This window comes from Procambarus clarkii, chromosome 89, assembly GCF_040958095.1.
Source record: "Procambarus clarkii isolate CNS0578487 chromosome 89, FALCON_Pclarkii_2.0, whole genome shotgun sequence".
NCBI lineage: Eukaryota > Metazoa > Arthropoda > Malacostraca > Decapoda > Cambaridae > Procambarus > Procambarus clarkii.
In genome coordinates, this window is record NC_091238.1 from 12,046,211 (window position 1) to 12,071,762 (window position 25,552).

At 48.4% G+C, this 25,552-nt stretch overlaps 1 protein-coding gene across 4 annotated transcripts in view; it reads left to right on the top strand.

Moving 5' to 3' along the window:
- LOC123749683 (NGFI-A-binding protein homolog) overlaps positions 1-25,552 on the top strand; it is a 359,667-nt gene that overhangs the window by 208,824 nt on the left and 125,291 nt on the right. The gene's annotated exons all lie outside the window — the stretch shown is intronic.

The following is a 25,552-nucleotide window of genomic DNA, read 5'->3' on the forward strand; positions in this document are numbered from 1 at the left end:
CTCTATGCGCTCCCGGAAAGATAAAGTTGCTTGTTGGAGCAGGTTTGGTGCTGTGACCTCGTTCTTCAGCCTCATAACATTCGTTACTAACTCATCTCGCACTCACTCACTCACCCATGCACGCATAGTCATTCACGCATTTACTCATTCCTTCGACCCCCCCCCCCCTTCAAGCTACTACTCATTGACACTCAGGTGGCGTTAGTTCTCTCACTTCTTACCTGTTCTCTTTGTTTGAATTCTTTGCAACCCTGTGCAACGTGAGTTTACTCTTGCGTGAGTAAACTCAGCTCTATATTAGGGTTTGCTGTGGGTTTGCACTTATATGGTAGTGGGTTTTTACCCTTACGTGGTCTGAGTCAACACTTACATGATATGAGGTTATGGCGGGGGGGGGGGGGGGGAGTGATGAGTTTGGCTAGGTCATAGGGTGGGGGGGGGATGAGTTTGGCTAGGTCATGGGGTGGTGGGGGGGGTGTGATGAGTTTGGCTAGGTCATGGGGTGGGGGGGGGATGAGTTTGGCTAGGTCATGGGGTGGTGGGGGGGTGTGATGAGTTTGGCTAGGTCATTGGGTGGGGGGCGGGGGGGGGGGGCGGGATGAGCAGGTCATATATCCATAGCATGTTTGGTAGGACAACGGCTTTGCACTTTTCAGGGCCGAGTTCGAATCTTGGCTGATCAAAGTCAACCAAATATCTCACATCAATATCTGATATCAATCTGTTGATATCAGAGTGAGCGTAAAGCTGTTATCGTGGACCTTGTAATCGGACGAAGCTATCTGGGACGAGGTTAACGAATACGAAATTCTAAGTCTCCTCATCTCGCCATTTTGAGAAGAAAAAAAATGACCAACTCAAAAAATCTTCTTTATTTCAGCCACGAGCATTTTGTCTTAAGTTTTTTGTCTCAGACTCTCACGTCATGTTGGCCATTATGGGCGGGGAAAACACGGGGGGGGGGGGTGAGGGGGGTGAGGGAGGTTGTTGGTGAGGGGGGGGGGGTGGGAGGGGGTTGTGGAGGGGGGGGGGGGTGGGAGGGGGTTGTGGAGGGGGGGGGGGTGAAGGTGGGGGCCGAATCTTAATTTTGGTTAATGTCTTAAACCGTTCCAAAGGCTTTGTGAAGATGGGCGGCGGTACACCACCCACACCTGGCTCCTGTACCGTGGGGGTCCTGGCGGGGGTGAGGGGGAGTGCCAGGGAGAATTATACCATCCTGCAGGCACTGGTAGGCCAGGTATAGGCACCACAGCCTCCGACACAGGCACGGTGGTGACACTCCCCCCCCCCTCACACAGTCCTCCCCACCTGTTGCCCCTCTCCCCTCTCTCTCCCCCTCCCTCTCCCCTCCCTCTCCCCCTCCCTCTCCCCCTCCCTCTCCCCCTCCCTCTCCCCTCTCTCCCTCTACCCCTCCCCTCTCCCTCTCCCCCTCTCCCTGGATTACAAATATACTTCGTGTACACGCTGGACGGCCCCGGTCCTCACGGGGTGCTCATCCATCCAGCGGCCGACCCCAAAGACGAATTTATCAATTTTAACCTTATGTTTATTCAAAAATCAGAGTTTTCTATAAACGAAAATTGAGTAATATTATATATATTAGAATTCTATGTACATATGAGGCGGGGCTGTATGAAGCGAGACTGTATGAGGGCCCGTGTCCACAAGGTGAACATATCAATGACCACTTAAGAACACTTAAGGCGTTGACTTAATATAATGAGCCGCCTCTTATCAAATTACCTGCAGGGGATTGGCTGGTTTGGAAAAAGAGAAAGAAGTGCAAAACATTGGGTGCCTCGTCATGGCGGTGGCGGGAACACTGGCGATGGGTCCCGTTCCTCCTCTGTGGCCGCCGCCGCCTCCTGCTGCTGCCTGGCGCCATCTTTGTTGTTGGCGCCCTTCCTCACCTGGCGCCAGGCTACTCTTGTACCTCACCTGCAAGTTGCTCCTCACCAGTGGTTCCTCATCACTGGTTCCTCATCAGTGGTTCCTCATCAGGGGTTCCTCACCACGGGTTCCTCATCAGGGGTTCCTCACCACGGGTTCCTCATCAGGGGTTCCTCACCACGGGTTCCTCACCACGGGTTCCTCACCACGGGTTCCTCACCACGGGTTCCTCACCACGGGTTCCTCACCACGGGTTCCTCACCACGGGTTCCTCACCACGGGTTCCTCACCACGGGTTCCTCACCACGGGTTCCTCACCAGGAGTTCCTCACGTCAGATTTCTCCTTCATACCGCACTTGTTTCTTAAGATGTAATTACCATATGATTGACGTGTTATTTATATATATACGAGAGTTGTTACATTCTTGTACAGCCACTACACGCATAGCGTTTCGGGCAAGTCATTAATCCTAATTTTCCCTTGGAATACCACCCGCTAAATCGTTTAACAACCAGGTACCCGTTCACTGCTGGGTGAATAGAGGCTACAGTTTAGGATTGGTGCCCGGTCAATCTTCCTCGGTCTGGATATGATCCCAGGCCAAAACGCTCGCGGAACGCCAGGCGAGTGTGTGTTACCACTTCGCCACGTGGACTGCTTGACATATATATTGGCCTGGTCATGCTGGTGGTGTGGTGTCATCTCCTCTACTGTCATCTCCTCTAGGTAGAGGAGATGACCTCACTGTGTATGTCTGAGTGCATACATGTGTACTCTCCCCCGCACATGTATGCGAGGGTTGAGCTAGGGCTCTTTGCTCCCGCCTCTCAACTGCCAATCAACGGAAATGTGTGTAGGTAAGGATATGCCGACAAGGGTGTTCAAATATGACCAATTTCTTCCCTATAATGTCACCAGTCTACCGTCCGCCTCCGCCGTCTTCAGTCCCTATTTCCGGGTGCCTCAAGGCGTTGAACAAGCACAAGAGGAGCCTCCTCCCCCTTCCTGTGGAGGCTCTTAGGCCTTGACCACAATGAACACCACCGGCGGGAAGGACCTGAACACCACCGGCGTGAAAGACCTGAACACCACCGGCGTGAAAGACCTGAACACCACCGGCGGGAAGGACCTGAACACCACCGGCGGGAAGGACCTGAACACCACCGGCGTGAAAGACCTGAACACCACCGGCGTGAAAGACCTGAACACCACCGGCGGGAAGGACCTGAACACCACCGGCGTGAAGGACCTGAACACCACCGGTGGGAAGGACCTGAACACCAACGGCGGGAAGGACCTGAACACCAACGGCCAGGCGCTCTCAAAGTGCACACAAAAAAGAGAGTTGAGAAGCCATGTATCACCGTCAGCCTTATTAAAGATGATAGGCACTTGTGGATGGGAACAAAAAATAATAATTACAAAAATGACTCTGACCACACAACAAAAATGTTGCCAACTCACGTGGAGGAAAAAAAAACTTAGGGTGATGTTTCTTGCCTGGCTGCTCTTACGGGTGATACATTGTTGGTATTACTGCTGCCTCCTCCATACCCTGTTTACCTGACGTCCCCTGTTTACCTGTTAGTTTACTGTTGTCTGGTTGGGGGGCGGGGAGTTCTCCCCAGGCGTGTGTGGCGACAACCCCGGTCAGCCAGAAATATTCTGTTTGGCAACGGTGGTCAAGCTTAAACAGAAGTTCATGATGTTCTTGATGAACAAGAAGTGTTATGGCATGACTTCTGTTATTGTGTCGTGGTTGTCATGTCGTGGTTGTCGTTTGCTTCACACACTCTTAACAGGAAGTGTCGGGGTTGTCGCCTGCTTCACACACTCTTATAACAGGAAGTGTCGGGGTTGTCGCCTGCTTCACACACTCTTAACAGGAAGTGTCGGGGTTGTCGCCTGCTTCACACACTCTTAACAGGAAGTGTCGCAGTTGTCGCCTGCTTCACACACTCTTAACAGGAAGTGTCGAGGTTGTCGCCTGCTTCACACACTCTTATAACAGGAAGTGTCGGGGTTGTCGCCTGCTTCACACACTCTTAACAGGAAGTGTCGGGGTTGTCGCCTGCTTCACACACTCTTAACAGGAAGTGTCGCGGTTGTCGCCTGCTTCACACACTCTTAACAGGAAGTGTCGGGGTTGTCGCCTGCTTCACACACTCTTAACAGGAAGTGTCGGGGTTGTCGCCTGCTTCACACACTCTTATAACAGGAAGTGTCGCCTGCTTCACACACTCTTAACAGGAAGTGTCGGGGTTGTCGCCTGCTTCACACACTCTTATAACAGGAAGTGTCGCGGTTGTCGCCTGCTTCACACACTCTTAACAGGAAGTGTCGGGGTTGTCGCCTGCTTCACACACTCTTAACAGGAAGTGTCGGGGTTGTCGCCTGCTTCACACACTCTTAACAGGAAGTGTCGGGGTTGTCGCCTGCTTCACACACTCTTAACAGGAAGTGTCGGGGTTGTCGCCTGCTTCACACACTCTTATAACAGGAAGTGTCGGGGTTGTCGCCTGCTTCACACACTCTTATAACAGGAAGTGTCGTGGTTGTCGCCCGCTTCACACACTCTTATAACAGGAAGTGTCGGGGTTGTCGCCCGCTTCACACACTCTTATAACAGGAAGTGTCGTGGTTGTCGCCCGCTTCACACACTCTTATAACAGGAAGTGTCGTGGTTGTCGCCCGCTTCACACACTCTTATAACAGGAAGTGTCGGGGTTGTCGCCCGCTTCACACACTCTTATAACAGGAAGTGTCGTGGTTGTCGCCCGCTTCACACACTCTTATAACAGGAAGTGTCGGGGTTGTCGCCCGCTTCACACACTCTTATAACAGGAAGTGTCGGGGTTGTCGCCTGCTTCACACACTCTTATAACAGGAAGTGTCGTGGTTGTCGCCTGCTTCACACACTCTTATAACAGGAAGTGTCGGGGTTGTCGCCCGCTTCACTCACTCTTATAACAGGAAGTGTCGTGGTTGTCGCCCGCTTCACTCACTCTTATAACAGGAAGTGTCGTGGTTGTCGCCCGCTTCACACACTCTTATAACAGGAAGTGTCGGGGTTGTCGCCTGCTTCACACACTCTTATAACAGGAAGTGTCGTGGTTGTCGCCCGCTTCACACACTCTTATAACAGGAAGTGTCGTGGTTGTCGCCCGCTTCACACACTCTTATAACAGGAAGTGTCGGGGTTGTCGCCCGCTTCACACACTCTTATAACAGGAAGTGTCGGGGTTGTCGCCTGCTTCACACACTCTTATAACAGGAAGTGTCGTGGTTGTCGCCCGCTTCACACACTCTTAACAGGAAGTGTCGTGGTTGTCGCCCGCTTCACACACTCTTATAACAGGAAGTGTCGGGGTTGTCGCCTGCTTCACACACTCTTATAACAGGAAGTGTCGGGGTTGTCGCCTGCTTCACACACTCTTATAACAGGAAGTGTCGTGGTTGTCGCCCGCTTCACACACTCTTATAACAGGAAGTGTCGAGGTTGTCGCCTGCTTCACACACTCTTATAACAGGAAGTGTCGGGGTTGTCGCCTGCTTCACACACTCTTATAACAGGAAGTGTCGGGGTTGTCGCCCGCTTCACACACTCTTATAACAGGAAGTGTCGTGGTTGTCGCCTGCTTCACACACTCTTATAACAGGAAGTGTCGTGGTTGTCGCCTGCTTCACACACTCTTATAACAGGAAGTGTCGTGGTTGTCGCCTGCTTCACTCACTCTTATAACAGGAAGTGTCGGGGTTGTCGCCTGCTTCACTCACTCTTATAACAGGAAGTGTCGTGGTTGTCGCCTGCTTCACACACTCTTATAACAGGAAGTGTCGTGGTTGTCGCCTGCTTCACACACTCTTATAACAGGAAGTGTCGGGGTTGTCGCCTGCTTCACTCACTCTTATAACAGGAAGTGTCGGGGTTGTCGCCTGCTTCACTCACTCTTATAACAGGAAGTGTCGGGGTTGTCGCCCGCTTCACACACTCTTATAACAGGAAGTGTCGGGGTTGTCGTGTCGTGGATACCATTTATACCACTACCATTTCCCTCTTTTTTTTAACTTGGTTTCACATTTTTCCACGACTCGAGTTATTTTCTCACTAATCGACTTTTTTGAGGATTTTTCTTGGGATAAACTTTCGTTAATTTCCTGTTAGTGCTTCTCCTTTTTCCTGTTTTTTTTCTTTCTTTGTTTTATCTTCCTTTTTTTCAGAATTATATGTAAGCTGGTAAAAATTATTTGTGCCTTTGATTCATGTTTAGTTTTGATTTGTTTCCTCGTCTACGTAACTGAATTGAATGTTATTTGTTTGTATATATGTATATATGTATATATATATATATATATATATATATATATATATATATATATATATATATATGTATATATATATATATATATATATATATATATATATATATATATATATATATATATATATATGACAGTGTCAGACCACGGAGGAAGAATTGAAACAGGAATTTCCTTAAGTACTTTCGTATTTAATAATACCTCTTCAGAAGGGTCTCCCTGTTTTAATTCTTCCTCCGTAGTCTGACATTGTCACATTTTTCATCACGTGTTAATTTTCGTGTTTTACACACACACACACACACACACACACACACACACACACACACACACACACACACACACACACACACACACACACACACACACACACACACACACACACATACACATATATCACCCTCTTCCCTCATGTCCCTTCGCCCCATGAATTAGGAAAGATGTAGAGGTTTCGCAAGTGGTCACGAGAGCGTTTGGTGAATCTTGGAGTCTTTCCGTGTGGCCGTTGTAATAATTATACGCGTATCAGGGATAGACTTCACTCTCGTGTGACGCGTTCTGCACTTTGAGTTCTGAAATGTTATTTGAAGTGTGAACATTGGAGTCCGTTGGCGGGGTCGGTTTTTAGAATGTTTTATTTTGTAGTATTCTTTCTCCAGTCATTGTGGTTTTTCTGGGAATTTTCTTAAGGTTTTTGTGTTCACATTTCTTCGTCCTTGGCATTACCAGAAACTGCGATGTTTCACTGAGTTTCGTCCGCTCCAGAAATCTGCGAGACTCTGATGTTATCGTTTCTGTTGTCCTCGGTCAGCTGGCCGTGGTGCTTTGTTTGTTTCCGTTGATTGTTTGTTTGTTTGTTTGTTTGAGTGCCTGTCCTCACCTTGTTGTGCTTGCACGTTCCAGCGTCAGCTACTAAGCCCCTGCCTTTTTTTTTTTACATTTTGGAGTGTAATGTAATGAATGTTCTCGATTGATTATCATTTTTTTTTCATTTAAGATTGTGTATTGAGGTCTTCGTCGACCCGAGGAGCTGGTAACGTTTGTGTGCTGACTGACCCCAAGTGTGTGTGTGTCCCCAACTGTGTTCCCCGGTACCTGCAGTCACCAGTCATCACCACCACCAGTCAGTCATCTTAGATACCACTAAGATTTCAACAAGATGTCCATAGCTGGGTTTTACTTGACATGTGGATAGCTAAGACAACAACAACTGAAGGAACATCATAAGGGTGTTATCATATCATTCAATTTTTAGTTATGGTTGTTGTTGTACAGAGATGGCATGCCATGCCCCTCTTATATGGTTCCAGTACCACCATGGGTTATGGATACCCCCAGGTTAGGAGCCTGGAGACCCTGGCTCTTACTACTTATTGACAACTCCAAACCTGCAGAAGTTCTTTCTCACATCTTTGTGACATCTGTGTCTCGAGTTCCCCTCTATGTCTCTCTTGTTCTACTCTTCTTTGCTGTGAACAATGCTACTTTGTCTATTACTCTATTCTGTTTTATATTGCGATTAGAATCTTAGAATGAATTAGAATGTCGTTATCATGTCCCCTGCTATTCCTGCCTTCCTCTAGTGTGACGAAGTCCAGTTCTCTCAGTGTTTCCTCATAGTTCAGGCCCCACAGCTCTGGAACGAGCGATTTTTTTGCATTTATTGTCAGTTTTCAAGTTTTATTTCGTGCTTGCACAAGTTCCTTGACGGGATTGTCTGCGTGTCTGTCTGTTTACTGTATAAACACACTCCGTTTACTTCGGTCTTCTTAAATGTTAAAACTGTGTTACTATATTTACCACAGACTATATCGTACAACATAGGTGAGACCAACACCAGAATACGCAGCACCAGCCTGGAGTCCGCACCTCACGAAGAACTAGACAAGAAGTTTGACCAGTGTGGAGGCTTGTAACTAGTAAATACATTATAATGGATAAGTTACGAGGATTGTTTATAGGAGAAAAAAGTAGAGGGAACATGATCACAACATATATGGTGCTAGAAGTAATAGACAAGAGAACATAGGGGAAAACTGGAAATGCAATTAAAATGAGATGGAAAACTAATGAAATCCTGGTACCCAGGTTAGGAAGTGGACCTCATGAGTGAGAGAAGTGGTGTATGCCAGTGGTGTATGCCAGTGGTGTATGATAGTGGTGTATGTCAGTGGTGTATGACAGTGGTGTATGCCAGTGGTGTTGACAGTGGTGTATGCCAGTGGTGTATGCCAGTGGTGTTGACAGTGGTGTATGTCAGTGGTGTATACCAGTGGTGTATGCCAGTGGTGTTGACAGCGTCAAGAGCGCAGGCCACACACAACTCACACGCCCACATAGTCAAACAAGGTTGACGGGGCATTATCACTACTCCTCGCTCCCCCGTAGTCACTGTTAGGTGAGCTGCGGGCTGGGAGCTGCGGGCTGCGGGCTGGGAGCCTGCGGGCTGGGACCTGCGGGCTGGGAGCTGCGGGCTGGGACCTGCGGGCTGGGAGCTGCGGGCTGCGGGCTGGGAGCAGAGGCCTACGGGCTGGGAGCAGAGGGCTGGGTTCCGATTCCGAGGGCCGCGGGCTGAGGGCCGCGGCAGAGTACAGGGGGGCAGAGGGCTGAGTACAGAGGGCACCTGAGGACACAGACTCTGTCCTCCGCCAACCTATGAGGGCTCAGGTCTGGTACTTCTTAAAAAGAGCCATAAATTATCACCAGGTTGACTACCGCCGGCCGCCATCAGTTAAGGTGAAATGACTTAACTCAATTGGGCTGTTAGGAGACGCGCCTCGCGAGCGGGTTTTGTCTCATTTACAACTCCAACAACACTATTAGTCATTTGCTTAGTTATTTGTTTATTATATGGTTTATTTTATTGATTTCATGAGAAGGATTATTATAAGTGGCGAGCAATCTTTACGAAAGCGCTTAGGCTGAATCTGTCAAGGATACAGGTTGTGTTGGTGGTTCTATAGTTAAGGGAAGTAATTAGAGGTGAACAAGTAGTGGTGGTGGGAAGGATCGTTTGGTCGTCCACAGTATTTGTACTTGTTTCTTTTGTTCGTGTTCATCTCAATCTCCCGAACATATGGGTAGTCTGGTCGTAGCTGGTGTTCTTCACCCCCCCCGGTGGTGTTCTTCACCCCTGGTGGTGTTCTTCACCTTCACTCTCCCCATACCTCTCCTTACTCTCCTCCTCCTCCTCCTCCTTCTCCTCCTCCTCCTCCTCCTCCTCCTCCTCCTCCCCTTCAATATTTCTGTTGAGTTTTTCTTTTTCTCTCCTTCCGTTTTTTTTTTCATTCTCCCGTGTTGGGTTTTTTTCCATAATTTTCTTATCACCCAATTTTTTGCTCCTCCTCCTTTGTCTGAGCTCCGGGCGACCCGGCGCTGGGGGGCGCCTCAACCTTTTTTATATATTCACTTTTTAGGAAGTCATTTTTTTCACTTTTTCTCGTGAGAGAGAGAGAGAGAGAGAGAGAGAGAGAGAGAGAGAGAGAGAGAGAGAGAGAGAGAGAGAGAGAGAGAGAGAGAGAGAGAGAGAGAGAGAGAGAGCGTGTGTGTAGGGAGAGAGAGAGAGAGCGTGTGTGTAGGGAGAGAGAGAGAGAGCGTGTGTGTAGGGAGAGAAGTGAAGGCATAGTTGACAAAGGCGCACCTGGGAACGTCCCTGGCGTAGGTTCGAACCCTCGTCACGGCCCTTGTGGATTTGTTCAATTGTATGTGTGTTTGTGTGTGGTGTGGGTGAGGCGGTGGGGGTTTCAGTGTGTTTTTTCGTGGGAAAGGGCAAGGGTTTGGATGAATATGTGTGTATGCTCACCTAGTTGTGCTTGCGGGGGTTGAGCTTTGGCTCTTTGGTCACGCCTCTCAACTGTCAATCAACTGATGTACAGGTTCCTGAGCCTACTGGGCTCTATCATATCTACACTTGAAACTGTGTATGGAGTCAGCCTCCACCACATCACTGCCTAATGCATTCCACCTGTTAACTACTCTGACTCTGAAAAAGTTTCTTCTAACGTCTCTGGCTCATGTGGGTACTCAGTTTCCACCTGTGTCCCCTTGTTCGCGTCCCACCAATGTTGAATATGTTTATCCTTGTTTACCCAGTCAATTTCCCTGAGGATTTTGTATGTTGTGATCATGTCTCCCCTTACTCTTCTGTTTTCCAGTGTCGTAAGGTGCATTTCTCGCAGTCTTTCACGTAACTCATGCCTCTTAGTTCTGGGACTAGTCTAGTGGCACACCTCTGAACTTTTTCCAGCTTCGTCTTGTGCTTGACAAGGTACGGGCTTCATGTTGGCGCTGCATACTCCAGGATTGGTCTTACATATGTGGTGTACAAGGTTCTGAATGATTCCTTACACAGGTTCCTGCAGGCTGTTCTGATGTTAGCCAGCCTCGCATATGCTGCAGACGTGTGTGTGGTGGTGGGGTAGGGGGGGGGGGGGGGAAGTTGATTGATTGACAGTTGAGAGGCGGGCCGAAAGAGCCAGAGCTCAACCCCCGCAAGCACAACTAGGTGGATACACACACACGCTAGGTCCTGCTGTGCTTTATTGAGTAATAAACAAGTTGTTAGCCCTAAACTTACATATATTAGACAGTTAGAATTGTTATATGTAACATGACCAAACAATTACTACGGGCTAGGCCCTGGTGAGCCCTAGGGGGGGGGGGCTCACTAGAGCCTAGCCCTAGGGGGGGGGCTCACTAGAGCCTAGCCCTAGGGGGGGGGCTCACTAGAGCCTAGCCCTAGGGGGGGGGGGCTCACCAGGGCTCCCATTGGTCAGCCGTCAGAATCACAGCTTTAAAATCATTTTCACATGGACAACAATGGCAAACAAATCATATTTATTTGATACTCATTTTTTTCATATTGCTTCACATTTTTTCAGATTATAAAATACTTTTTCAAAACGTCGTTTAAATGATATGGTATTTTTTTTATTTTATTTTTTTTTCTGTAGGAAAATGTATCAATTGTGTTCTCGGTGAAGAGCGGCAGCTATATTTTGGTGTCATTTTCCCACCATTAATTGTGTGATCTGGCAACTGTTATTATGGGGGTTATGGGGGTACGAGACCCCCATCCCTGGGCCCCTGTCCACCACCCCTCCCCACCCCCCACCGTGGCCCCACCTCCACCCCCTACCTCAGAGGGTCGAAGGGCAGTCATAAGGAACGAGCTCGGGCTCACCATAGCCCGTGCTACTTGGAACTTTTTGTTCCAGGTAGTGAATCTTAAACAACAACAAAGGGAAGGAGATCCCATCATAGTTACCAGGCCAGCAGCATCTTGTCTCCAGGTGGAGCACAAGCCTCACTAATGACAGGTGCCACCTTCCTCACAGGACTAAGACGGCTCACCTGTGACGCTGCCATACTCTAGGCGGGTATACTGCCTCATTGTTCTGGCACTCACTACACTGGTGTATGAGGGTTTATGAGAGATGAACCCAAGTTAGGTTGACGTCAGTAAACTGGGATTCTCTGCGGCCGTAAGGTTCCTTAATTAATGGGTCCTTAATAACCCAAAGTAATTAATGTGCTGAGACAACCCATTTTTTTGTATTAATACATGAGGTACATCTGCATTAGTGCAGCTGTCCTAGACTATATGAAGTGGAGTACAGTGTGTCAAAAAAGCTAACTAGGTGATGCTATAAAATCCCCATCACACAGGATGGTTAGTCATACAGAGGCATGTGATAAGCGGTCTGCACTGGCAGACTCCGGATGCATTTTGAGGATATCATCAACACAAGAGTGAATAAGGTAGCAGAGTAATACAAGTCCCCATCTCGCAGGATGGTTAGTCATACAGAGCCACGTGTTTACTAGCCACAAAGATCAATTAGATATTTAGAACTCTGCGGGGTCTCGTACCCTTCCCCTCCTCCCATTACCCTCAAATTCAAAATCAAATTCGGTAACTGTATTCATTAATGTTTGTACATTTATAAGTGAGTTCATTTTCACAAAATTTAATTACATTATTTACCAAACGGAAAATTATAATGATAGCATACTATGTTATAATTCTAACTATATACAGTATGGTCTAGATTTAGATTTAGAAGCTATAATTATCCGTGATTTAAAAAAAATCATTACAGGTGTGGCTGAAATAAACTGGTGCTATAATCACCTTACAGGTATGACTGGGGAGAACAAGTGATATATAACTACCTTACAGGTGTGGGTGGAGATAACAGGTGCTACATAACTGCCTTACAGGTGTGAACAGGTGCCATATAACTACCTTGCAGGTGAGGCTGGGGAGAACAGGTGTTACAGCTACAGAAAAAGCAACAATGTCGGCGCCAACTGATACAGGATAAACCAGGTGTTTGGTGTGGTGTGTGTGTGTGTGTGTGTGTGTGTGTGTGTGTGTGTGTGTGTGTGTGTGTGTGTGTGTGTGTGTGTGTGTGTGTGTGTGTGTGTGTGTGTGTGTGTGTGTGTGTGTGTGTGTGTGTGTGTGTGTGTGTGTGTGGCCTCCACCCGCTGTAATCTATAATCACCCTGACCCGTAACTGGTGTCTGCGTCAAAAACAATTAATACGAGCCTCACCTTCAAGATAATAATGATAGCTGGTGATTGTTGAAGAAGCGTGTCAACTGGTAAATAGTTCAGTACTCACAGATATTAACGATCCTTTCTGCGACGCTGAAGTTTACGCTCAGTAGATCTTGACAGCTTTGGCATCATGGTTTAGCGTAGATGATAAGAATGACCATTTCTGAAACCCCAGAAACCTACGCTCAGTAGACTGGGAGATATGGCATTGTGTATGAGGTTTAAGGCCTGGCTGATCACCCGTCTTCTCCTGGTCTGAGGAGTTTGTCTTAGAGCTGAGAAAGCTCGCTGCAAACTATCCTTGTTTTGTGGATAGTTTTGTACCCTGCGGTTCAGTTGTTAGGGATGGGTGTGTGGTGAGTAATGGTGGAGTTGGTAGTTTGTTGAATGTGGTGAGGTATGGTGTAATTAATAGTTTGTTAGTATGGTCGGCCGAGGGAGCCGGTCGGCCGAGCGGACAGCACGCTGGACTTGTGATCCTGTGGTCCTGGGTTCGATCCCAGGCGCCGGCGAGAAACAATGGGCAGAGTTTCTTTCACCCTATGCCCTTGTTACCTAGCAGTAAAATAGGTACCTGGGTGTTAGTCAGATGTCACGGGCTGCTTCCTGGGGGTGGAGGCCTGGTCGAGGACCGGGTCGCGGGGACACTAAAGCCCCGAAATCATCTCAAGATAACCTCAAGATAACCAAGATGGTGAGGTATAGTTTAGTTAGTGGTTCACAGTTCACAGCATAAAGCAGAATGAAGAAGAATAACAAAAAAATTTAATTGGAAATGAAGTGAAGCCGACAGCCCAAGATCAAACATTGGACTTCATTATGTAATACCGAACAAAAAAGGACTGCTGATTTAATACTCAAGAACAGCCCCTAATAAACAATACAATTCTCTCCATAAAGCAAACTTGGTATACCAGTTTACACGCCCTAATAAAGGCTGACACCTTCGATCTACCGATATTAGTATGAACACCACTAAGCTTTCGAGTACTCAGTTTGTCCTCTACCAGTTATCGTGCTATCAGCCAAACAGGGAAGCAACAGATGGATGAATAAATATGATAACTAATATCAGAACTTGAAAATAAAAAGTTACACGTTAACCTCTTCGCAAAAGAGCAGTTAATAGCGAGGCCCCAGACGAGCCCCGCGCGACAGAACTCTTGACTGTTCAAAGAGTTGATGCTGACTCCTAGAGAATCATTGGAGGTTTAAACTGAGGCTCTTTGGCCAGCGGCTCCGTCGACTCATAAAACCAGTACCTGTCCTACGAGTCTAAAAATACAGTGTGTGTAACTACGCCATCTTGGTGCATTAGGACGCTTTTGGACACACGCTGTGATGATCGTCTTGAGGGAGGTGTTACAGCTGGGATGGAGGAGAGGGTGAGGCGTGTGTCAAGATGGAGGACAAGACCTGGACACTCCTGGCACCTGGTGGCACTCGATCCTTGCAATAATTAAGGTCTAGGGGGGGGTATAGGGCGTCTCAGGGGGGGTGGGGGGGGAGGGGGTTCTAGAGATTTTTGCAAGGATGGGTATTAACTGAGGCGTTAAATAACGTCGGTACTGATTTTAATGATTCTCTCTCTCTCTCTCTCTCTCTCTCTCTCTCTCTCTCTCTCTCTCTCTCTCTCTCTCTCTCTCTCTCTCTCTCTCTCTCTCTCTCTCTCTCTCTCTCTCTCTCTCTCTCTCCTCTCCTCTCCTCTCCTCTCCTCTCTCTCTCTCTCTCTCTCTCTCTCTCTCTCTCTCTCTCTCTCTCTCTCTCTCTCTCTCTCTAATTGCTCTCGGTAATCACTACACCTCCAAAAAAAAGACAATAAAAAAAGGTGATGGAGCAACTTTTCCAGCTGTTGCACTATACACTACTGGGAGGTTTGTGTTGCTGTGGGGGTACTGTGGGGGTTGGGGGGTTGCTGTGGGAGGGTTGTCGTAGTTACTGGTGTACCGTCAACTCTCCCACAGTCACTCTCCCATCAACTCCCTCAGTTCAAGTCACCCCTCCTATCAACTCCCCCACATTCAACCACCCATCAACTCTCCCATAGTAACTTACCCATTAACTCTCACACAGTCACCCTCCCATCAACTATCCCATAGTGAGTTATCCATCAACTCTCCCAGTCACCCAACCATCAACTCTCCCACAGTCACCCACCCATCAACTCTCCCAGGTCACCCACCCATCAACTCCCACATTAACAGACATACAAATACATTTTAATTATTGTTGTTTTTGTTGTAGTGGAGAGAGCAAAAGCCTGGGCGCTGTTGTGTTTGCTTGCTGAGTTGTTTGTCTGCAGGAAACGTCTATATGTACCTTATCTCCGTCCAGCCAATCAGCAACTGCTTGCTTGCTTTCACATTTTTGCCTTATTGTTTAAAAGATGAATTGCATTTTGCCTGGCTGTTAGAAGTGGTTGGTCTCATTAGTCAGACGGGCATAGGCAACACTGCCATTTTAAAGGGTAAGGTAGACACGAGGGAGGAGGAGGGGGGGATAGGGAAGGAGGGGGGAGGGGGGGATAGGGAAGGAGGGGATAGGGAGGAGGGGATAGGGAAGGAGGGGGGCAGGGGGGATAGGGAAGGAGGGGGGCAGGGGGGATAGGGAAGGAGGGGGGGGAGGGGGGGGTGTTGGGCAGGTATGTAGTACTTACCTATCAGTACTTTTCCCACTAGTGTCCACGGGGGGGGGGGTTAGCAATTTGTTCATTAATCGGCCTACCTGCCTTGTTGCACCTGTTGCGTTCTAATTAACTTTTCTGACTCGCAAATTCCTTGTCGAATCTGGCTATCTTGAGGTTATCTTGAGGTGATTTCGGGGCTTTTAGTGTCCCCGCGGCCCGGTCTTCGACCATGGCCTCCACCCCCAGGAAGCAGCCCGTGACAGCTGACTAACACCCAGGTACCTATTTTACTGCTAGGTAACAGGGGCATAGGGTGAAAGAAACTCTGCCCATTGTTTCTCGCCGGCGCCTGGGATCGAACCCAGGACCACAGGATCACAAGTCCAGCGTGCTGTCCGCTCGGCCGACCGGCTCGATCGACTCGGCCGACCGGCTCGACCGACTCGGCCGACCGGCTCGACCGACTCGGCCGACCGACTGGGCTCAAAGTTGTGGATGGAGGTGGCTTCCACAACTTCTTTCAGTACATTATTGTCCAGCAGTTTTTTTTATTGTTATTATTTTGTACCACAGACGTGGCCAGACATTTACAATGCTAACCAGCATATATACATTTACTGTCCAGCAGTACAGGACACGGGAATATTCCTTGCATATTTTCCACCCAAATGCATTTCCAGCTTCCTTTTTGTGTCCGCTCGTCCTACTTGCATTAAGTTTGAAGAGGCCATCCTCCTCCACCATATGTATTCCCCCTCAGTAGCTTGTATGTTGTGATCATATCTCCTCTGTTTCTTCTGTCCTCAAGGGTTGTGAGATCTAGTTCCATCGCGTCAAACACACGACGGGATGTAACCGACGTTGTTACAACGTTCGAACACGTCCTTAACACACACATGGGGTCCATTGTTCGAGACTCCCACAACCTAGGTGACTGGAAACTTTTAACACCTCCTAACAAGTTGTAACAACCAATATAACAAGTTATAACAAAGTTCTAATACGTCATGAAAACGTTATAACAAGATGTAACAACCTTATAACAAGTTGTAACAAGGTAATCATAAGGACCGTTACGTTGTGTGTTTGCAGGGATTAGCCAGTCCTCATAGCTTAATCCTCTTGGCTCTGGCACTAATCTTAGTGCAAACTTCTGGACTTTTGGTGTCATGATTTAGAAGGTACGGCATCCAGGCTGATGCTGCGTACTGTGCTGCGCCGTAGTGTGACAAAGGCTGCCTTGAAGGAGTCACGATTTGAGGTTTCTTAACGATATTGTAATCTTTGCCAGCGTCTCGTGTGCCGCCGATGTTACCCTGTTTATGTGTCTCGCCCGTGTTAGTCTTGTACCTTTCTCTCTCTGGCCGACTCCTGGTGGTGCTGGGGGAGGCCGGTGGTGGTGGTGGTGGTGGTGTTGGGGGAGGCCGGTGGTGGTGGTGGTGTTGGGGGAAGAGGATGGAGATGAGGGCTGTGGGGAGGGCAGCACAAGGCTTCGAGACCTGTTTCGGCGTGTAGAGGCGTCTGGGGCCCCTCATGGTGAACTTTCCCCGGGTCAAGAGTCATGGCCAAAGGGGGGGGGGGGGGGAGGGGGTTGGCAGGCAGGCTGGGGTGTGGGGGGGGCAGAGGGCTGGAGCCATGAGCACCCTGGAGGTGCGTGCGTGAGTGCGTGCGTGCGTGGAGGGTGCAGGGGGCGGGTGATGTAGTGGCTACAAGCACCATGGAAAACAAGAGTCACTATACAAGGCAAGAACAGTGTTAAGGTGAGGCTTACGTGGTAGGGAATGTGGTTCACAAAGCACTTACGTGTCCACTTACAAGATACGCGCCTCTTACCTCGACCCTGGCGGCAAAGACTTGTGAGTTTTGTAGCTCCGGTGCGCTGCGAGGTCGTCCTCCACAATGTTGTCCTCGGGCTGAGGACTGTCCAGGTGTGCCTTCGTAGTGCTTCACGTCCCTAAACTGTGTAATGTGTTCTAAGCCGCCGTGATTGATGTAAGAGGGCTCAGGTGTGTGGTCAGTGAACAGGTACGTTCACTGTCAGTCCTGATCCTAGGCGCCCCTAGGAGCCCCTAGGAGTCCCTAGGAGCCTCTAGCAGCCCCTAGGGGCCCCTACGAGTCCCTTGGAGCTCCTAGGCGCCCCGAGGAGCCCCTAGGAGCCCCTAGGAGCTCCTAGGAGCTCCTAGGAACCCCGAGGAGTCCCTAGGCGCCTCTAGGAGCCCCTAGGCGCCCCTAGGAGCCGCGTGTCGCTCGCCGCTTGACAGTTGCGGGGTCCACGGCTCAGGGAATATTGCCGGAACAAGAGTGGACGTGTTCAGGAGACACTTACACAAGTTGCTGTCGGAAGTGCCGGATCAGCCGGGCTGTAGTGGTCATGTAGACCCGCAGGCCGCTCCCAGCACTCCAGGTACACTCCTGCACACCTTCACAGTCTGCTCGGTCACGTCTCCTGTTGAAGGCACGTCGCGGAGCTGGTCCTCACTTACCCAACCGCTTACGAAACACGTACATCTTTCAACAATAATTGTGACTTGGTTTACATTTATTAAAAAGTTAACAGCGTCGAAATGTCCCAATCCAAGGTTATTGTTCTTTATAAAACAACCTCGCAGGGTTTCGTAGTTCACAAACTGTTTAGCAGTTGTAAACACAGCGCCATGCTTGAGGAAAGATGTACAGGTTTCGTAAGTGGTTGATGCATCCTGGTCAAGGAACTGGTCCTTCCTTCCCAACTCCTCCAAGGGCCAACGATGTCACCCATCTGAGATGACTCCTGCACGCTCCACCAGCTCTCCTGTTGAGCGCCATATGTGTGTGTGAGAGAGAGAGAGAGAGAGAGAGAGAGAGAGAGAGAGAGAGAGAGAGAGAGAGAGAGAGAGAGAGAGAGAGAGAGAGAGAGAGAGAGAGAGAGAGAGACAGAGAGAGAGAGAGAGAGAGAGAGAGAGAGAGAGAGAGAGAGAGAGAGAGAGAGACAGAGAGAGAGAGAGAGAGAGAGAGAGAGAGAGAGAGAGAGAGAGAGAGAGAGAGAGAGAGAGAGAGAGAGAGAGAGAGAGAGACAGAGAGAGAGAGAGAGAGAGAGAGAGAGAGAGAGAGAGAGAGAGAGAGAGAGAGAGAGAGAGAGACAGAGAGAGAGAGAGAGAGAGAGAGAGAGAGAGAGAGACAGAGAGAGAGAGAGAGAGAGAGAGAGGAGTCACGTGTGGATGCTGGAGGCTGAGCTTCTTTGATGTCCATAGGGAATGGAAAGGATGGGGGAGGTAGAGGGATGGGGAGATGAAATTCAGGAAGAGGATGCGGGTGTAGAGAGAGAGGAGGTTTGAAAGTTCGGTGGCCTGTCCACCATGGGTTGACATTTGTGTATGTGTTGTTTGTTTGCGTGTGTGTTATGTTGGGTTGTCAGTACATTGGCTGGGGGGGCTAGTGTTTGTGACCTTGTTGGTGTCCTAAAGCACTAGAGCCGATGGAGTTGGCTGAAGGAGGCTAATCTTAGCAACATCAGGGTAGTTACACTTCTCATGCCACCACAAATGGTTTTTTGGTTTTATATTTTTTTGTAGGAGTTTTATTTATTTATATTTTTTATATTTATTTATTTATTTATTTATTTTATTTTTTTATACTTTTATTTATTTATATATTTATTTATTTATTTATTTATTTATTTATTTTTTATTTATTCTTCATTTGGTGTAGATCGGGTCCGGGAGGCTGAGGGTGGACCATATGTGGTGGGAGAGAGGGCCGGGGCTGCCTCTCACACCTTGGTACCGTCACTCTGCTGCTGCCTCGCCGCCGCCCTCTCACTCCTCTTGTTCAGCCTCTGTTGTGTGGCTGTGTTTACTGTTTGTGTCTGTAGAATCGACCTATTAGCTCTTGGATCCCGCCTTTCCAACCAATCTATTTTTTCTCTATTATATCTACTACATATATTTCTAATACGCAAACACACACACATACCCAGGAAGCAGCCGGTAAGAGCTGTCTAACTCCCAGGTACTTATTTACTGGTAGGTGAACAGGCGAATCAGGGTGAAAGAAACTCTGCCCATTAGTTTCCGCCTCCGCCGGGAATCGAACCCGGGCCATTATGACTAAGACCTACGAGGGCTATCCACTCAGCCGCGAGGGCTGAGTGGATAGCTCAGGTGTGTGTACTTACCTTGTTGTGCTTGCGGGGGTTGAGCTTTGGCTCTTTGGTCCCGCCTCTCAACTGTCAATCAACAGGTGTACAGGTTCCTGAGCCTACTGGGCTCTATCATATCTACACTTGAAACTGTGTATGGAGTCAGCCTCCACCACATCATTGCCTAATGCATTCCACCTGTTAACTACTGTGACACTGAAAAAGTTCTTTCTAACGTCTCTGTGGCTCATGTGGGTACTCAGTTTCCACCTGTCCCCCCCCCCCCCACCTCTCTCTCTCCCCCACACATTCCAATATATAGACATAGACATGCAGGAGTGGGAGACTTGGTGAAGGCAGCGAGGATCCTCACCCAGTGTGAAGTGTGTCACATCACAGTGGCCAGGGCCAGCGTGTAGCAAGGTTCCAGGGGGTGGTAGGCACACCTCCCTCACCCTACCTTGAGGTGGTTACCTTGAGGTGCTTCCGGGGCTTAGCGTCCCCGCGGCCCGGTCGTCGACCAGGCCCCCTCCCTCAGATACAACCATATACTTTAGGCTTGTATCCAGGTCCACCATAGGTCTCACTACTGGTTCCACCCAGCATGCAAACCCACAACAGTTGCCTCGCTCACGGGTATTTCCTGGCATTAGGTGACAGGAAACGTGTTCAACCATTTCTGTCCCACCCGAGAATTGAACCCGGGATCCCGTGATTGTGAGTCGAGATCGAAGATTGAATTGAAGAGGTAACTGATAACATTGCTTAACTCAGGCTAGGAAATAACAGTGACGGGATGTCATTGTGTTAAACTCATTGTAGCACACGCGGTGGGGGGGGGGGGGGGGGGTCGGGGTGGCACCCTCGTCCAGGGTAACCCTCCCTCCCCAGTTGGGGGGTTACCACCCCCAACTGGGGGGTCTCTCCAGCCCCCCAGCTAGGGGGCTGAGGAGACCCAGAACGATGTTTCTATTCCTCAGAATGCTCCAATTCTTCTCGCATTATATAACCAATGACATATAACCGATAACATTATATAAATGATAACATTTCATTATGCAATCGTCATTGTAACCGGGATGAACGCTTAGCGTGCACTCACAAACTATTATATAATTCAGACCTTTTGTTATTGTAATTCACAAATGTCCTCGGTAATGACGTTGTCAGTAAGGAAGACGTAAGATACAACAACTTCAGTGTTGGTATTCACGTACACCATAAAGTGAACTTAAGATAAACTTGCCTTCAGAGTTGGTCTTGACCATCACCACCGCGAGGAAAAGTCAGTCCTGGATGCTTTGTGAAGTTATCTCCTCCAATAACACTCCCTCTCCCCTGTGGAGCCTCCTTGCTCATCTGCTCACATCTCCTTCGTGTAATCGTATGTTACCTGTAAATGTGCTGTGAATGTAAGTACCTTGTAAAGATCTCACATCTGGTGAGGGTTGAGTGCCCGCGGTGAGACAGTCTGGTATCTTGCACCAAGAGTCTTCAAACTCTTCTTACCTTTACCTGTCCACTTACGACACCTGTGCATCTTTCTTTAACCACTGTTACTTCTAATGTATTTATTAAACTGTGTACGGGCTTCAGCACTTGGACCCCAGCGTTATGACTGTGAAATATAACCTTGTAACGCACCGCAGTTCGTAAACTATTTCATCAATGTGTCAAATAAGCCGCCGTAATTGAGGAAACATGTACAGGTATCGTAAATGAACAGTTCAATGCCTCAAGCCTCGCCTCAATTACTTTAGTAGTAATGTAATTACTACTAATGTCGGTACAATTAGACAACCGACGGTTAGAAAGGCGGGGTCCAAGAGCTAACAGCTCGATCCTGCAGACAACAATAGTAAACACACACACACACAGATCTGAATTGATGACTTAGCTTTGGTCTGTCTGTCTGTCTGTCTGTCTGTCTGTCTGTCTGTCTGTCTGTCTGTCTGTCTGTCTGTCTGTCTGTCTGTCTGTCTGTCTGTCTGTCTGTCTGTCTCTCTCTCTCTCTCTCTCTCTCTCTCTCTCTCTCTCTCTCTCTCTCTCTCTCTCTCTCTCTCTCTCTCTCTCTCTCTCTCTCTCTTTCTCTCTCTCTCTCTCTTTCTCTCTCTCTCTCTCTCTCCCCCTCCCTCCCTCCCTCCCTACCTTCAGTAGTGCACTATTTACCAGCTGAAGCTGCAGGTTATGAGCATGCTACATGTGTGTGTGTGTGGATGAGAGTGCTTGCTGGTGTGTGGTGGAGCGTGACACTTGCTCTGCTCCCTCTCCTCTGCCACCACTCTCCGCCCTCATAGTGCAAGCAAGGCTCACACTCGACCACCAGCTGCTCCTCGACACCTGCGCCTCAAGCTACCACTCCTTCTCGAGGCAACAGGCATTAATATTGACTGTACGCTGATGTAAACTTGGATATATTTCAAATGGAAATTATTGTTATGATTGTAAATTATAGACTTGTATATAATTAGGTCCAGGCTAGGATAGCAGTTAGTTATATTTGAACTCAAAATTGGGTTATGCTAGAGCAACCTGCGTCCGTGCCCAGCCCATCAGGATATGCAGGACAAGCTGTAGCCCATCCCAAACACACATTCATCATTTGCAACATTCCCCAAATGTTGCAAATATCAGAATGTTGCAGATATCATTTATTCATCATTTGCAACATTCCCCAAAACCAATATCGTCGTTTTCTCCCATATAAATTAATCTTAATATGAATTATAGTTTTACATTAGGCCTATGATACGTTTTTTAAGTTCTGTTGGCAATTATTTCTGTTTGAAGTACATAGGTGAGTGAAACACTTAGAGAGATGATATTTGGAGATAGAAAGAAAGCGAAGGAATGTCGGAGAAAAGTTCAGAAGTCATCAGTTTTGCAAAGTCGTGTGAAACCCGTTTTTCATTCATAAACACGGAGGGTTTGGCAGGTAGATTAACGAGCACTTGGCTTGTGTTGATGAGGACGGGCTGGTAGGAGGATACAGTAAGAGAGAGAGAGAGCGTGAAGGACTGTTCTAGAAAAGTGGCAACATAATCGGTGCATCACGTTTCATTTTTTGTTTCATAAAGAATGGTTGCAGGATTAACAAGCATTCCAGCGTTGTTTAGAGAATGGCAGTTTTGCATTTGCAGTGTGCAGGGTGAAGCGTTGTTTGAAGTGCACTCTTGAGCACTCTTGAGCACTCTTGAGCACTCTTGAGCACATGCAGTGATTGAAACACTTTGGGAGATAATCTCAACCGTATTCAGTTGTGAGTCAACTTTACAGTAGTGAATGTTGTTACATGTCAATGTCAACACTTTATTTATATTTACATGTAGAGCATATCTTGAGGTTATCTTGAGATGATTTCGGGGCTTTAGTGTCCCCGCGGCCCGGTCCTCGACCAGGCCTCCACCCCCCAGGAAGCAGCCCGTGACAGCTGACTAACACCCAGGTACCTATTTTACTGCTAGGTAAGAGGGGCATAGGGTGAAAGAAAATCTGCCCATTGTTTCTCGCCGTCGCCTGGGATCGAACCCGGGACCACAGGATCACAAATCCAGCGTTCTGTCCGCTCGGCCGACCGGCTCCCTAATAAGCATACAAATAAGTACAATAAAAGAAACACAGAAAGTACAAAACACAAAAGGAAAAACAAGACAAAAGTACAAGACCACAGGTCCTGAAGTTTATAGTGACCAGAACTGCAGCAACACATAGACCAAAATAATAGATTTTTAATAGAGTTGGGCTTTCTTACGAGACATTTGGCGTTGCTTGGTGAGGTGGGTCCAGGAGGGTGAAGACGGCACACCGGGTATGTTCATAAGGACAGTAATATCTCCAGCAGCAGCAGCAGCACCACCACCACCAGCAGCAGCAGTAGCAGCAGCAACCCGTTCTCGCAAATTTAATAAGTCAATATTGACTTATTAGTTGCGTGCATAGGTGACATACTAAACATAATAGTTTCCCTTGAAAAGCTTCATAGAAAACACCGACCTTACCTAACCTACTTAATATGTTAAAATAAGCATCTTATAGCTTCGTAATTACAATTGTTACTTAACCTATTATAGGTATAGGTTAGGTAATAATTGTAATTACGAAGCAATAAGACGCTTATCTTAACATACTAAGTAGGTTAGGTAAGGTCGGTGTTTTCTATGAAGCTTTTCAAGGGAAACTATTATGTTAAGTATGTCACCTATGCACATATTTAATAAGTCAATATTGACTTATTAAATTTGCTAGAACGGGTTGCAGCAGCAGCAGCAGCAGCACCAGCACCACCAGCACCACCACCAGCAGCAGCACCACCAGCACCACCAGCAGCAGCAGCAGCAGCACCACCAGCACCACCAGCAGCACCAGCACCACCAGCACCACCAGCAGCAGCAGGTGGTGGCTGCTCCTGCTGCCTCCGTCTTGTGTACGCTGTTCAGCCCATCCACGCGTTCACAATTTCAATTTTGTTGTTTATTTCTGGGAGTTATTGGCGGCCGGTGATGAAATATGTAATACTCCAAGTTGTCTTTTGATGCGTGGAGTTTACTGCTATGTTGCTGGGGCTCCTTGTCTTTGTCACTGGTTTATGACTTGTGTTGCTGGGGCTCCTTGTCTTTGTCACTGGTTTATGACTTGTGTTGCTGGGGCTCCTTGTCTTTGTCACTGGTTTATGACTTGTGTTGCTGGGGCTCCTTGTCTTTGTCACTGGTTTATGACTTGTGTTGCTGGGGCTCCTTGTCTTTGTCACTGGTTTATGACTTGTGTTGCGGTGGATACTGTTGTTCTGTTGTTAGGTGGTGCTCTCTACCACCTGTGTTGTGTTAGGTGGTGCTCTCTACCACCTGTGTTGTGTTAGGTGGTGCTCTCTACCACCTGTGTGTTGTGTTAGGTGGTGCTCCCTACCACCTGTGTTGTGTTAGGTGGTGCTCCCTACCACCTGTGTTGTGTTAGGTGGTGCTCTCTACCACCTGTGTGTTGTGTTAGGTGGTGCTCCCTACCACCTGTGTTGTGTTAGGTGGTGCTCTCTACCACCTGTGTGTTGTGTTAGGTGGTGCTCCCTACCACCTGTGTTGTGTTAGGTGGTGCTCCCTACCACCTGTGTTGTGTTAGGTGGTGCTCTCTACCACCTGTGTGTTGTGTTAGGTGGTGCTCTCTACCACCTGTGTGTTGTGTTAGGTGGTGCTCCCTACCACCTGTGTTGTGTTAGGTGGTGCTCCCTACCACCTGTGTTGTGTTAGGTGGTGCTCCCTACCACCTGTGTTGTGTTAGGTGGTGCTCTCTACCACCTGTGTGTTGTGTTAGGTGGTGCTCCCTACCACCTGTGTTGTGTTAGGTGGTGCTCCCTACCACCTGTGTTGTGTTAGGTGGTGCTCCCTACCACCTGTGTTGTGTTAGGTGGTGCTCCCTACCACCTGTGTTGTGTTAGGTGGTGCTCCCTACCACCTGTGTTGTGTTAGGTGGTGCTCTCTACCACCTGTGTTGTGTTAGGTGGTGCTCTCTACCACCTGTGTTGTGTTAGGTGGTGCTCCCTACCACCTGTGTTGTGTTAGGTGGTGCTCTCTACCACCTGTGTTGTGTTAGGTGGTGCTCTCTACCACCTGTGTGTTGTGTTAGGTGGTGCTCTCTACCACCTGTGTGTTGTGTTAGGTGGTGCTCCCTACCACCTGTGTTGTGTTAGGTGGTGCTCTCTACCACCTGTGTGTTGTGTTAGGTGGTGCTCCCTACCACCTGTGTTGTGTTAGGTGGTGCTCTCTACCACCTGTGTTGTGTTAGGTTGTGCTCCCTACCACCTGTGTTGTGTTAGGTGGTGCTCTCTACCACCTGTGTTGTGTTAGGTGGTGCTCTCTACCACCTGTGTTGTGTTAGGTGGTGCTCTCTACCACCTGTGTGTTGTGTTAGGTGGTGCTCTCTACCACCTGTGTGTTGTGTTAGGTGGTGCTCCCTACCACCTGTGTTGTGTTAGGTGGTGCTCTCTACCACCTGTGTTGTGTTAGGTGGTGCTCTCTACCACCTGTGTTGTGTTAGGTGGTGCTCTC